We start from the raw sequence: 13,401 nt of genomic DNA, 5'->3' as shown, positions 1-13,401 counted from the left end.
CCCTCACTGAGACAGAGACTGTGAGTGACCCTGAGACAGGGACAGTGAGTGACCCACACTGAGACAGGGACGGTGAGTGACCATCACTGAGACAGGGACAGTGAGTGACCCTGAGACAGGGACAGTGAGTGACCCACACTGAGACAGGGACGGTGAGTGACCCTCACTGAGACAGGGATGGTGAGTGACCCCAGTGAGACAGGGGTGGTGAGTGACCCACAGTGAGACAGGGACAGTGAGTGACCCTCACTGAGACAGGGTCAGTCAGTGACCCACACTGAGACAGAGACGGATAGTGACCCACACTGAGACAGGGACGGTCAGTGACCCTCACTGAGACAGGGATGGTGAGTGACCCCAGTGAGACAGGGATGGTGAGTGACCCACAGTGAGACAGGGACAGTGAGTGACCCTCACTGAGACAGGGTCAGTCAGTGACCCACACTGAGACAGAGACGGACAGTGACCCACAGTGAGACAGGGACGGTGAGTGACCCAGACTGAGACAGGGACGGACAGTGACCCACACTGAGTCAGGGACGGTCAGTGACCAGTCTGCTATTGTGTCAGTGCTGTTTGTAATGCACTCACTCTTTAACCATTTTTATCTAAGTCTGCCCTCTACCACTGATGCTGGTGATATTAACTATACATTAACCCCATTTCTATTGATATCACTGACTCAGTACCATGTGGACTTCCTCTGTACGGTTTCTAAATGTGGTAATTTTCTTCCTGTGGAGACCTCTATTATTGGAATTGCTTTGATTGATTACTTTAGCTTTAGCCTTGCATGCTGACAATATGTGCCTTTTTTTCTGGTCATTAAAACATTTTGTCTTTTTGAATTGACGTGGATGTGATTGATGGTTACCATTTCATCTATAATCACTTGCTTCAGATTCTGCTCTGGAACTCTGGCCTCAGCAGCTGAAAGCGGCTGTGATTTTGTAGCACACTCACAATGCTGGAGGAACTCATCAGGCCTGGCAGCAACTCTGCAAATGAATAAAGTCAACCATTTGGGCAGAGACCATTCTTCAGGACTTTGGTATCTATCATTGGATGAAATTCTTTCACATTCCTCAATCCTGCTTCTATAAATGTTTTTGAACAGAATATCCCCGGTGAGTTTCTGCATGTTTAATAATTTTGAATTTACTCACTGATAAAACCACAAACAAACTTGCCAATTCATGCACAGTGCAAACAAAAACACACTAAGATTGTGGTGCTGGGTCAGTTCTTTCAATGTGAGCCAATGACTTCTGACTTCATTCTTAGTTCCAAATTTGCAGCTCTATGCAGTTCCTGATGCTTTGGCATGGAATGGTCATGTGACTTTTGTATTACTACTCTACATAATCAAATGGTTCTGTCACAGTCCCGACCATTAATTCCCCATATTCTCCTAATTCCCTTTGCACACCTGAGTCTCATCGAAACCTGCAGCATAAGTATCCCGGCGTTGCATTCACTCATCGCCAGATCATTGTTTTAACCAGTGTGGTAATTCATATTCCCCGCTGTTTAGGATTGCGTTTTCTAAGTTCTACTTCAGTACCGAGGTTTACCTGTGTAACTCTGTCTCTCCGTGTCAAGATAAGTGTTGTATGCTGTTTGCCTTTCCGTTTGCCGTTCAACTCCAGCAATACTCCGTGTCGAGCTCCAGCCACGCTCACACCCTCGTCTGCATCCTGACTCTGTCTCCGTGCCAGTGTCCTGGGTTAGGGTTCGCCCCGTTCCTCGCAACAGAACGATCTGGCCACCATGGACCCAGCGGACACAAATGCCCTTCAACAAGCCCTCGCCAGCCAGGATACTCTACTGGGGCAGCACGACCAACTCCTCCGGGAGGTCATGGAGAACCTCCATTCCCTGTCTGCTCACGTCACGCAGATCAGTAACCAGGTGGACCGTGCCTCCATTCATTTCACTCAACCCACTCCTGGAACCCAGCCTCGCCAGCCCAGACAGCCTGCAGCGGCAACCCCCCACGTGTCACCAACACCCGTGCCCAGAGAGCCACACGTACCCAAGCTGGAGCACTACGTGGGAGATGCCAAGCCTTTCTCCTTCAATGCTCCCTGGTGTTTGAACAGCAGTCACCGACTCACTCCACAGGTTGGGGTTGCTGCAGGGAAGTGCCTTAGCACGGGCCACAGCTGTTTGAGACTACCAACCGGATATCTGCTCTTCTTTCGCCACTTTCATCGTGCAGATGACAAAGATCTTTGACCATCCCGTCCGTGGTAAAGACGCCGCCAAGTGTCTATTCACTCTCAGTCAGGACTCACGCAGTGCTGCCGAATATTCCGTGGAGTTCCGGATGTAGCGGCTGACTCGGTGTGGAACGATGAGTCGCTCCAGGGGATTTTTCCGGAATGGACTCAGCGACCTGGTGAAGGACGAGTTGGCGGCAAGAGTTGACTCCGACAGCCTGGTTTCCCTGATCTCCCTGGCCACCAGGGCGGACAATCACCTCCAAGAACGCCATCGAGAGAGAACTGGTCGTCCACCACCTTCGGCCACTTCTCAGCGCTCTTTACCGTCCCTCGCCAAAACACGCCCCTCTCCTCCTCCTGCACCCCGAGTAGCTCGCAGCCTGGCCATTTCCACCGCCCCGGGAGAGGGACCCATGCAGCTGGGACGGAACCGCCTCTCTCCCGCTGAGCGACTCCAGAGGACGAGAGCGGGAGAGCGTCAGTCCAGCCACTTCCTTGCCACCTGCCCCCTTTGGCTCACCAGTAGCGGGGGGGGGGGGGGGTTTCTGGTGAGCCAGACAACATTCCCTTCCATACCCCGACCCCGGAAGCAGCTTCAAGCCACTCTGTGTTACAACCAACAGTCCTTGCTTCTGTTAGCACTAGTGGACCCCGGTGCAGAGGGAAACTTCTTGGGTTAAAACTTAGCCTTCCAAGCTGGAATTCCTCGTGAGCCATTGTGTACCCACTGGACACCCGGGCACTGGACGGTAGACTACTGGCCCAAGTCACGCACTGCACGGAACCCCAGCTTCTCCTTCTCTCCAGAAACCATCGGGAACAGGTATGATTCAAGTTAATTTCCTCTCCTCAAGCCCCTGTAGTTCTCGGCCACCCCTGGTTAAGCCGTCATAACCCCCACATCGACTGGCCCACAGGGAGGATAGTCAGCTGGAGCTTGTTCTGCCAATCCTCTTGCCTGCGATCAGCCCTTCCCCCAGTGGAGATCACTGCGACCTAGTCTGTCTCTGAGCCCCCTGCCTTGTCCACGGTTCTGGTAGAGTATCATGATCTGGGAGAAGTGTTTAGCAAGCAACAGGCCCTTTCTCTGCCTCCACGTCGCCTTTACAATTGCGCAATTGTCCTTCTCCCCAGAGCCCCTCTACCCACCAGTCGGCTTTAGAAACTGTCCCGACCAGACAGAGAAGCTATGGAGACGTACCTAAATGTCTTCCTCACATTATCCGACCCTCTTCTTCCCCTGTAGGCACTGGTTTCTTCTTTGTGGGGAAGAAAGACAGCTCACTGCGCCTGTGCATCAACTACTGTGGCCTGAACAGCATCACCATAAAGATTAAGTATCCCTGCCCCTGATCAACTCAGCATTCGAGCCCCTTCACAGAGCCACAGTTTTCTCTACATTGGACCTGCGGAAGGCCTATCACCTGGTCAGGAGAAGGAAGGGAGATTAATGGAAGACAGCTTTTAACACCCCCCTCGGTCATTTTGAATACCTGATGATGCCTTTCGGCTTGACCAACGCTCCCGCAGTGTTCCAGGCTCTGGTCAATGACATCCTTAGAGACTTTATTAACTGATTTGTTTTCATTTATTTGGACGACATCCTAATCTTCTCCCATAATCTCCAGGAGCACACCCGCTATGTCCACCAGGTTCTTCAGAGGCTTTTGGAGAACAAGCTATTTGTTAAGGCGGAGAAGTGTGAGTTCCATGCCTGTTCAGTCAGTTTCCTGGGGTACATCATTGAGAGCGGGCAGGTGGGGGCAGATCCCGAAAAGATCTGGGCAGTGATGGAGTGGCACAAACTCACAACGCTTAAACAACTCCAGCGATTTCTGGGATTCGCCAATTTCTACCATCGCTTCATCAGGGACTACAGCCAGGTGTCAGCACCCCTTACTCAGCTCCTCTCTCTTGCGACCCCCTTCCACTGGACCCCCAAAGCAGACACAGCCTTCTCAGAGCTGAAGAGGCATTTCATCTCCACTCCCATCCTGGTCCAACCTGACCCCTCTCCACAGTTCATTGTGGAAGTAGTCACCTCAGACTCTGGGCTGGGGCGGTCCTCTCCCAACGCTCCATCCCTGGGCCTTCTCCTCTCGCCATCTATCTCCTGCTGAATGGAACTACGGCGTAGGGAACCGGGAGTTACTGGCTGTCAATCTTGCATTGGAGGAGTGGAGGCACTGGCTGGAGGGAGCAGAACACCCATTCGTCGCCTGGCGTACATCCAGACAGCTAAATGCCTTAACTCCCGCCAAGCTCATTGGGCTCTGTTTTTTTAGCAGTTTCAATTTCACCCTCGCCTACCATCCTGGTTCTAAGAACGTGAAGCAAAATGCTCCCTCACGTCAAAACGTTTCCGAAGAGGCCCCTTCCAACCCTGATACCAACCTTCCACCATCCTGTGTCATGGCTCCCCTCACCTGGGAGATCGAGTCTGTAGTTAGAAAGGCCCAACAGACTCAACCTGACCCAGGTGATGGACCCCCCATTCGCCTCTTCGTGCCTGACTCTGTCTGTTCTCAGGTTCTCCAGTGGGGGCATACTTCCCAGTTCGCCTGCCATCCTGGAATCGATCAAACTCTCTCTCTTCTGAAGTGACGTTTCTGGTGGCCCACCGTGGTTGCTGACACTCGCACCTTCCTCTCCGCCTGTACTGTTTGTGTCCGCGGAAAAGCCTCCCATCAGCCAACTGCTGGGCTGCTTCATCCCCTACCTGTCCCTGGCCGCCCTTGCTCTGGATTTCGTCACTGGTCTACCCCCTTCACATGGTAACACAGCTGTACTCACCATGGTGGACCATTTCTCCAAAGCCATGAACTTCATAGCCCTTCCCAAGCTCCCTACGGCCTGTGAAACAGCCGACATCCTTGTCCAACATGTCTTCCGACTTCATGGAATTCCCTCTGACATCGTTTCTGACCGGGGCCCCCAGTTCATCTCCCAAGTCTGGAAATCCTTCTGTCAAACCCTAGGAGCTTCAGTAGATAGATAGATACTTTATTCATCCCCAAGGGGAAATTCAACATTTTTCCAGTGTCCCACACAGTTATTGTTGCAAAACTAATTACATACAGTATTTAACTCAGTATAAATATGATATGCATCTAAAATCACCCTCCCAAAAAGCATTAATAAATAGCTTTTAAAAAGTTCTTAAATAGTTTACTAAAGTTCATTGAGTGGTAACTTAAGCTCAGTCCTAACGCCGGCACTATAACACGTCTTGCCCCTGGTGGTTGAATTGTAGAGCCGAATGGCGTTGGGGAGTAATGATCTCTTCATCCTGTCTGAGGAGCATTGCATTGACAGCAACCTGCCGCTGAAGCTGCTTCTGTCTCTGGATGGTGCTGTGCAGAAGTCTGTCTTCTGGGTTCTATCCACAGACTAACGGTCAGACGGAGCGAGCAAATCAGGATTTGGAAGGAGCACTGCTCTGCATTTCCGCCAGTAACTCGTCATCCCGGAGTATGCCCACAACTCCCTGGTCAGCGCCGCCACTGGTGTGTCTCCTTTTGAACGCTCCCTAGGCTATCGACCCACTCTGTTTCCTACCCGCGAAGACGACATTGCTGTACCTTCAGTTCAGGCCCATCTCCGCCGGTGCCGCAAGTTCTGGAGGGATGCACGCTCGGCCCTGCTCCGCTCCGCTGACCACAATCGGAGTATCGCTGATCGCCACCAGATTCCGGCGCCCAACTATCGGCCTGGTCAGAAGGTTTGGCTCCCTTCAAGAGACATCCCCTCAAAACCGAATCCAAGAAACTCACCCTTCATTACATTGGACCATTCGAAATCAAGAGCTTCATCAACCCCTCAGTGGTCAAACTACCCAGATCCATGTGCATTCATCCCAAATTCCACAACTCCCAACTAAAACCTGTCTGTCAGCCCTATGTGCCCTCCTGCTGAACCTCCTCCACTCGCCTGAGTCATTGACGATTGCCCAGCTTATAACGTCTGGCAAATACTGGATGTGCGCCGCCGAGGCAGGGGTCTCCAGTACCTCTTGATTGGGAGGGATATGGTCCTGAGGTGTGCACCTGGATCCCCTGTCCGTTCATCTTGGACACTTCCCTCATCTGAGATTTCCATCACGACAATACGGGCAAGCCTGGTGGTTCACCTGGAGACTCCCATTGAGGGTGGGTACTGTCCATTAATTCCCCATATTTTCCTAATTCCCTTTGATTGTGGCACATCTGATTCTCATCAAAACCTGCAGCATAAATACCCTGGCTTTGCATCCACTCATTGCCAGGTCGTTGTTTCAGCCAGTGTGGTAATTCATGTTCCCCGCCGCTTCGGATTGTGTATTCTAAGTTTTACTTCTGTACTGAGGTTTACCTGTGTAACTCTGACTCTCCGCGTCAAGATTAGTGTTGCCTGCCGCCTGCCTTTCCGTTTGCCGTTCAGCTCAGCAATACTCCGAGTCGAGCTCCAGCCACGCTCACGCCCTCGTCTGCATCCTGACTCTATCTCCGTGCCAGTGTCCTGCGTTTGGGTTCACCCCGTTCCTTGCAACAGGCTCGAATGGTTCAATTTAATATCAGAGAATGTATGCAGTATTCAACCTGAAATTCTTACTCTTCACAGATATCCATGAAACAAAAAACCACAAAGAATGAATGATAGAAACATCAGAACCCCAATAACCCCCTCCCATGCGCAAACAGCAACTGTATCGACCCTCTCCCCACTTGCAACAGCAAAAGCACTGAAACCCCTCACCCCCACCATGCAAACAATAGCAAAAGCCCCCCAAAGAGACCTTGATCTAGATTCCATCAAAATTACAGTCCATAAACCAGAACTTTGGTATCTGAGCAACACGCATAAAATGCTGGAGGAACTTAGCAAGTCAGGCAGCATCTGTGGAAAAGCATAATGTCAACGTTTCAGGCCGAGACCCTTTATTCAGTATCACAGGGAGGCTCTTTCTCACCAGTGGGGGAGAGAGAAATCACCCCTGCAACAAGCAGGGTGGAGAGCAGCAACTCACTGTTCTGATGTTACAATCTTCCACATCACTTCTCCATGTCTCCCAGCTCGAGGAGCAATAGTCTCTCGTTCACGAGAGAGAGATATTTCACTCGACTACAGGAGCTTATTCTGACAGCAGAGCACACCTCCTGCTGTCCCAATGTTTCGGTCTCTCATGATGCTTCAGTTGATGAAACAGGCAAGGAACTGGGTCTTCTGAGGGGCCGTTCCCCAAAAACGCACATCCTCCCAGCCGATCCCGCTGATAGCAAAGCACTCGGCTGCATATTCGGTCTGAAGACCCACTGCTTGCGAAGATCTGTATTTTGAGATACAGATCACGGACTCCGACAGAACCCCAGCCAACTTGTAAAGACAAGAAAGAGAAGAAAAAATGAGCCGTTTGTAGACGAACTGGAAGAAGTCACGTGGGTCTACTGGAAGAAGTTGCCAGCTTTCCTAGCTTCTCCTCCAGACACATTAATAAAACACATTTTGCTTTCAGTGGCATTAAATTATTTTCTCTTGTTCAAAACCCTGTTTAAGTTAGGCGAATAATTGATTCCCCTTCCATATCACATTGTTATCTGTACTTTCACTGTCAACATCACTGTCTATTTCCAGTATATCATTTGCTTTAAAATATAATTCTAATTACTTTACATATGAATTGAAGGGCTTACAGATCTGATTGTGTTAATTGAGGTTTCCAATGTAGTCAATATCTAAGTAGCCATTTAATTTTTTTCTCCTGAAGCAGTTCAGGCCAGATCTGATGACACAGGACATAGAGTGTGATCGAGGACCACAATACATGTACCGTTTTTGGAAGACTTTCTGTTCTCTTTTGGGAGCCACAACCAGCCTCTCATCAGGATTCCACCTCCCAGTCTAAAAGCCAGACTGAGAGAGTGGATCAGGAGTTACAAACTACTCTGCACCTCCTTGCCTCCTCTAACCCCACAACTGGACCTCCAACTGGCTAGGGCAGAGATTGCCCACAATAACAGTCAGTCGTCGACCACTGGCACGTGCCCCTTTGAATGCCCAAAGGGATTCCAGCCACCATTCTTCCCTGACCAAGAGATTGACATGGGAGTCACTGCTGCTGGACAGTTGGTCCAGTGCTACAAGCACACGAGGAGACAGCCAGGACTTCTCTGCTGTACACCCAGAAACAATATGGCCAGCAGGCTGATCAGCCCTGCTGACAGGCGAGGCCTCACAAGCCAGGGGAAAGGTCTGGTTGGTGAAACAGATGTCTTCCATTGAGAGTAGAGAGCTACAAGATGACCCTATGTTACATGGGACCACTCATAGTGGACAATGCTATCAACAGAGCTTCCCATAGGCTGCACCTACCACCACCGTGAAGATTCACCCCGTGTGCCATGTTTCCCAGCTCAAGCTGCTGACTCCCCTTCTACTTGCTCCAGTTGCCTGCCCTCACCTCCTCCCACTTGGTGGATGGGTCCCTGGTGCATTCTGTGCAGTGCATCCCAGCATCTCTCCACGTTCAGGGCAATGTCCAGAATCTCACTGAGGGGTAAGGCCCAGAGGAACATTCTTGGGTTCCGGCTTAGCACATTCTGGGCAAGTCTCTCATTCGGAACTTCCAGTGGGCACAGGCCGTTGGTGTCTCAGGAGCTGCAGCCAATTAGATTTTCTTTGTAATTTTATTTAATTCTCTACTTTTTGCTTTAGTCTTGTCAATTCTTGATAGACACACAGCAACAACGCTTCCTGCTTACCTTAGTCCATGTCCCGGGAAAGGAGCCTAGTGATTTAGATAGCCTTGGTATTAATTTAGTTTGATGTTAATGCTTTCGAACTGCAGTGACAATGTTAGTTTTTAAAGGCAACACAAGTGAATCTGCAGATGCTGGAAATAAATAAAAACACAAAATGCTAGCAGAACTCAGCAGGATCAGTTAGAATTAAACAAGAATGGGAAAAAGAACTTCGATATAATATATCAACAGATAAATGGGAAAAAATTTTGCAAATGGTTAATTCCTCTTCTATATGTGCTAAACATGCTTTAATACAATTTAAAATTGTACATAGAGGTCATATGTCTAAAGATAAACTTGCTCGATTCTATTCTCATATTAACCCTCAATGTGACAGATGTCATTCAGAAGTGGCCTCATTGACCCATATGTTTTGGTCATGTCCCACTTTACATAACTATTGGAAGGACATATTTCCTCAATTTGGAATATAGATTTACAACCTCATTTTATTACTGCAATTTTTGGCATACCAAATGAAGATGGTAATCAGTTTTCCCCTTCAATCAGACGAATGATTGCTTTTGTAACATTAATGGCCAGAAGGTCTATATTACAAAATTGGAAAGAAGTAAATCCTCCTACCACGTTTCAGTGGTTTTCTCAAACTATTTCTTATTTGAGCCTGGAAAAAATTAGAAGCACTATTTTTGACTCATCAATTAAATTTGAAGAAACTTGGAGACCGTTTATTCGACATTTTCATATGAATTAATTTGGCCTTTTCCAGACCTTCTTTCTGCTTATTCATGTTCAGGTATGGAGTTCTGGAGTTTTTTTGACACTATCATATACTTGTAAACTATTACTATTGCCCATGTTAGTTTAGTTTAGTGTTTTATTTTTCTTAATATATACTTTTTTCACATATTTTCAAATTTTTTCTTCTTTTAATGGTTATTTTTGTTTTTTTTCATATATAATCATATGGACTTGATTGATTAAGGTATTTTTTTCTGCTGATGTTTAATAGGATATTGTTATCTTATTATCAACGTGACTTCAAGTCTATTGTATTCATAATTTACTCATTATTATGTTATGTTTTTTTTATATGTATATATGAAAATCAATAAAAAAATTGAAAAAGAAAAAGAACTCAGCAGGCCAGACAGCATCTATGGGAGGAGTAGTTTCGGCCTGAAACGTCGTCACTACCTCCTCCCATAGATGCTGTCTGGCCTGCTGAGTTCTGCCAGCATTTTGTGTTTTTATGTTAGTTTTTAGTTTGAGAGTTTTACTTAGTGGCCCTGTTGACCAATCATTTATTGTTTTCCTTTTGTTCTGTACAGCTCTTAGTAAAACTCAGTGAACTGGTCATTCTGGGTCTGCGTCTCTCCTTCTGCACTTGAGTCATCACTGAACTCTGTGTCAAACACATTTGCCAACCATTTTGTCCACCTTCTTGGGCCTTTGCTGGTAATCTAACTGGACATCAGCAGGTGATGCAATACAAGTTTAGAGCACCAAAAGTAGGTGGCTTTAATTACTAGTTTGTACACCATGATTTTCAGTGAAGTGAAAACAGTCAATATGTCGAGACTCCATACTTATTTCATCTATTACCTAATTTTAATGAGCCTTAAGTAACTTTCAATGTCCCAGTGCAAGATGAAAGTTTAGATTTTTTAAAAAGGCATATTTAATTACAGATGGTCATAGCAAAGTTACACACTCTTTTATGTAAGATAGCAGAAACCCAGAGAGCTGCTTAATGTCACCAATTTATCCATAGCCACAGGCAGTGCAGATAGAGTAGTTAGACAATGAACCGTGTCTCACATCCACTGACCAGAGCTATCAGTTTTCATGAAATGAAAGACTTAGAAGTAAATGCAATGGCATCATGTTGAAGAACATTAATTTTTAAAAGGTTTTCTGATTATCTGATGTGGCTCTTAACCCAAGATGATTTCCTGAATCGTAATCCTTTTTAGTTTTGTTGCACTTGTACCTGCAAGTGCTTGTAAGACCAAATAAAATCTCAAGGCAGCAAAATATTTTTATTTGAAGGTACAGAATTCATAAGTTGTGTAGCCTGCTTCCCCATTGTACTTGATCCTTATTTCATGCAAAGGTTTCAATTAATTAACTAGCATTCAAAATTTGATGTGTTGCTCTCACATCTTCAAAAGTACTTATTTTTTTAAAAAAAATTAGGCCCATTCAAATTGTAAGAAGACTACTGGAAGGCCACAGTGGGAACTATTAGAAGATCAAAATAAAACTTACAGGTTTTTGGAGTTGCTCTTAAGTCTTCTAAGCTATGACTGCAGGTATTTCTGTCTGGAAGTGTGTTGTTCCCCATATTAATGAAAAAAGCTAATAAGCATTCTCCATTTATGCCTAAAAAGGGCATAAATTTCTCTGGTTATATACTGTACATATCAGCTGAAGACCTCCACTATAAAACTACAATTGGTTAACTTTAGGAAGAGTTTCAGTTGCCAAATTGTTGCTGCTTTGTGTTAGCTGATCAATGTCTCCCTCCATCTCAGTGGATGCATTGTGCAAAGCTTACACTCCATCCTTGCTCAGCACTTTTCACAGCCACTCCTCTCCCTTTTAGGAAGTGTCTGCTGATGCCCTCAGAGAAGCCACAATTCTTGACCGTCTTTAAGAAAGAAGACAAGCCTCAGTGAACATAAGAAAAACTGCACATACTATAAATCTGAAACAAAAACAGGAAATGACTGAAATACTCAGTAAATCGGAGAGCACCCATGGTAAGAAAAGTGAAGTTAACAGAACTTTCTCCTTGACCTGACAGACAAATTTACAGATGGGTCACCTTGCTGTCTGTCACATGGAAAGCCATCGCTAAGATCCTTCTTGGTGGCTGAAGAGTTATTCCTCAACTTGCAGTTTGGATACGGTCCATCAAGAAGCATAGGAAACATGACCTTCTTTGTGCTGGGAACAGTGTCAACCATTATATGTATGTAGACTTCTCTGACCATACAAGAGCCTTTTACTCTGCCAGCTGAGAGGGTTGTTCTTAAATTTGGCTGCACCTAAAGCTCATCTTTATTCTACATGATGGAATACAAACCGAGTCTAAACAGTGAGTCCATCAAGATCAAAATTATAACCAAAGTCAAAACTATAGTGCAGATTAGGGTGAAGAAAGGTTGCATCATTGCCCCAAACTTTTTCCAAATTTTCCCCAACTTTGGCCACCCAGCCATCCTAGTACCACAGAACAAGAGGGGAAATGAACTGTTCTGAAGACTGACTGAGGGCTTGGCAAGTCTGAGGTTGATTTGCCCTAAGATAACTGTACTCAGCCCCAGATATACTTGGTAACAAGTCTTGAGACCATTCGAGTTCTTCCAAGTCAAACATCAGCCTAATCTATAATTAAATTTTTATTTTGTCACTGTCAATAGGTCAAACACTGGAAATTATAAAAACACTTAAATGGCTATTTTTGCCATGGATGCAGCAGTGATTCAAGGAGGCAGCTTATCATCACCATCTCTAGAATAATTCAACAGAAATAAATGCAAGGGACAGTGATGTCCCATAAATGGAATTTAACCTAAAGCTCCAATGTTGGGACTGTTTCTCTTTATGACCTGAATTTGGTGTAGTAAGAACAACTTAAATACTTATCATGACAAACCCTTGGAAATATAGCAACCAGCTGGCTCTGCTGGATTATGTATCGCATTGAACTGCTGCTGCTGTTAACAAATTTCACGTCACATGCCAGTGATAATAAACCTGATTCTGATACTGAGAACAATAATGGACATCTGAAGTCATAGACTCATGAAATGGGCAGACACATGGTAGGTGAAATTTATTGCAAATAAATGAAAAGTGATCAGATTGAAAAAGGAGCGGCAATATATATAAATTAAATGATACAATTTTAACACCAGGGGCAGTGGCGAGGATAAATAAACAGTCCTAAGGATTCACACAATCATGTCCTTGAAGAAAGCAGAAGTTCATAGAAAAATAAGAGATGCTTTACTTTACATTGTCAGTAATGTGTAGCAAAATTTCATTTGTCTCTAATATATATTCTCAAATATATGTCATTATAAAGACAGTTGTCGATTTAATTTATATTGTGGACCATTGATTTACAAGAATATCCAGGTCACTCTGAACATTAACAACTTTTAATCTCTCAACATGTAAAAAAATACTTCACAACTCTGTTTTTCTGACAAAACTTGATCTCACATTTTACCACATTATAGTCCATCTGTTACCTTCTTGCCTGTTCATTTATCACGGGGAAGTCTTTCTGCATCTTTCTCATAAACTGTGTTGCCACTTAGTTATGTATCATCACAAGACTTGGATATATTACACTTGATCACCCCATCTAAATTATTATACAAGTTGTGAACTGGTGGGCTTCAGCTCTGCTCCCTGCAACA

At 45.7% G+C, this 13,401-nt stretch overlaps 1 long non-coding RNA gene across 2 annotated transcripts in view; it reads left to right on the top strand.

Annotated features, from left to right (window-relative positions):
- The first annotated feature begins 2,788 nt into the window (after positions 1-2,788).
- The window catches only part of LOC132399309 (uncharacterized), a 29,344-nt gene continuing 18,731 nt past the window's right edge, over positions 2,789-13,401 (top strand). The window contains exons 1-3 of one of the 2 annotated variants that reach the window (XR_009513953.1): positions 2,789-3,048; positions 10,297-10,476; positions 11,574-11,730. This is a non-coding gene — a long non-coding RNA (uncharacterized LOC132399309). Of the gene's footprint in view, positions 3,049-10,296; positions 10,477-11,573; positions 13,104-13,401 lie in introns of those variants that run through there. The other variant, XR_009513952.1, reaches the window with a different exon arrangement.

This window comes from Hypanus sabinus, chromosome 9, assembly GCF_030144855.1.
Source record: "Hypanus sabinus isolate sHypSab1 chromosome 9, sHypSab1.hap1, whole genome shotgun sequence".
Taxonomy (NCBI): Eukaryota; Metazoa; Chordata; class Chondrichthyes; order Myliobatiformes; family Dasyatidae; genus Hypanus; species Hypanus sabinus.
Note: the sequence above shows the minus strand (reverse complement) of the source record. Positions and strands in the feature narration are given on the sequence as shown.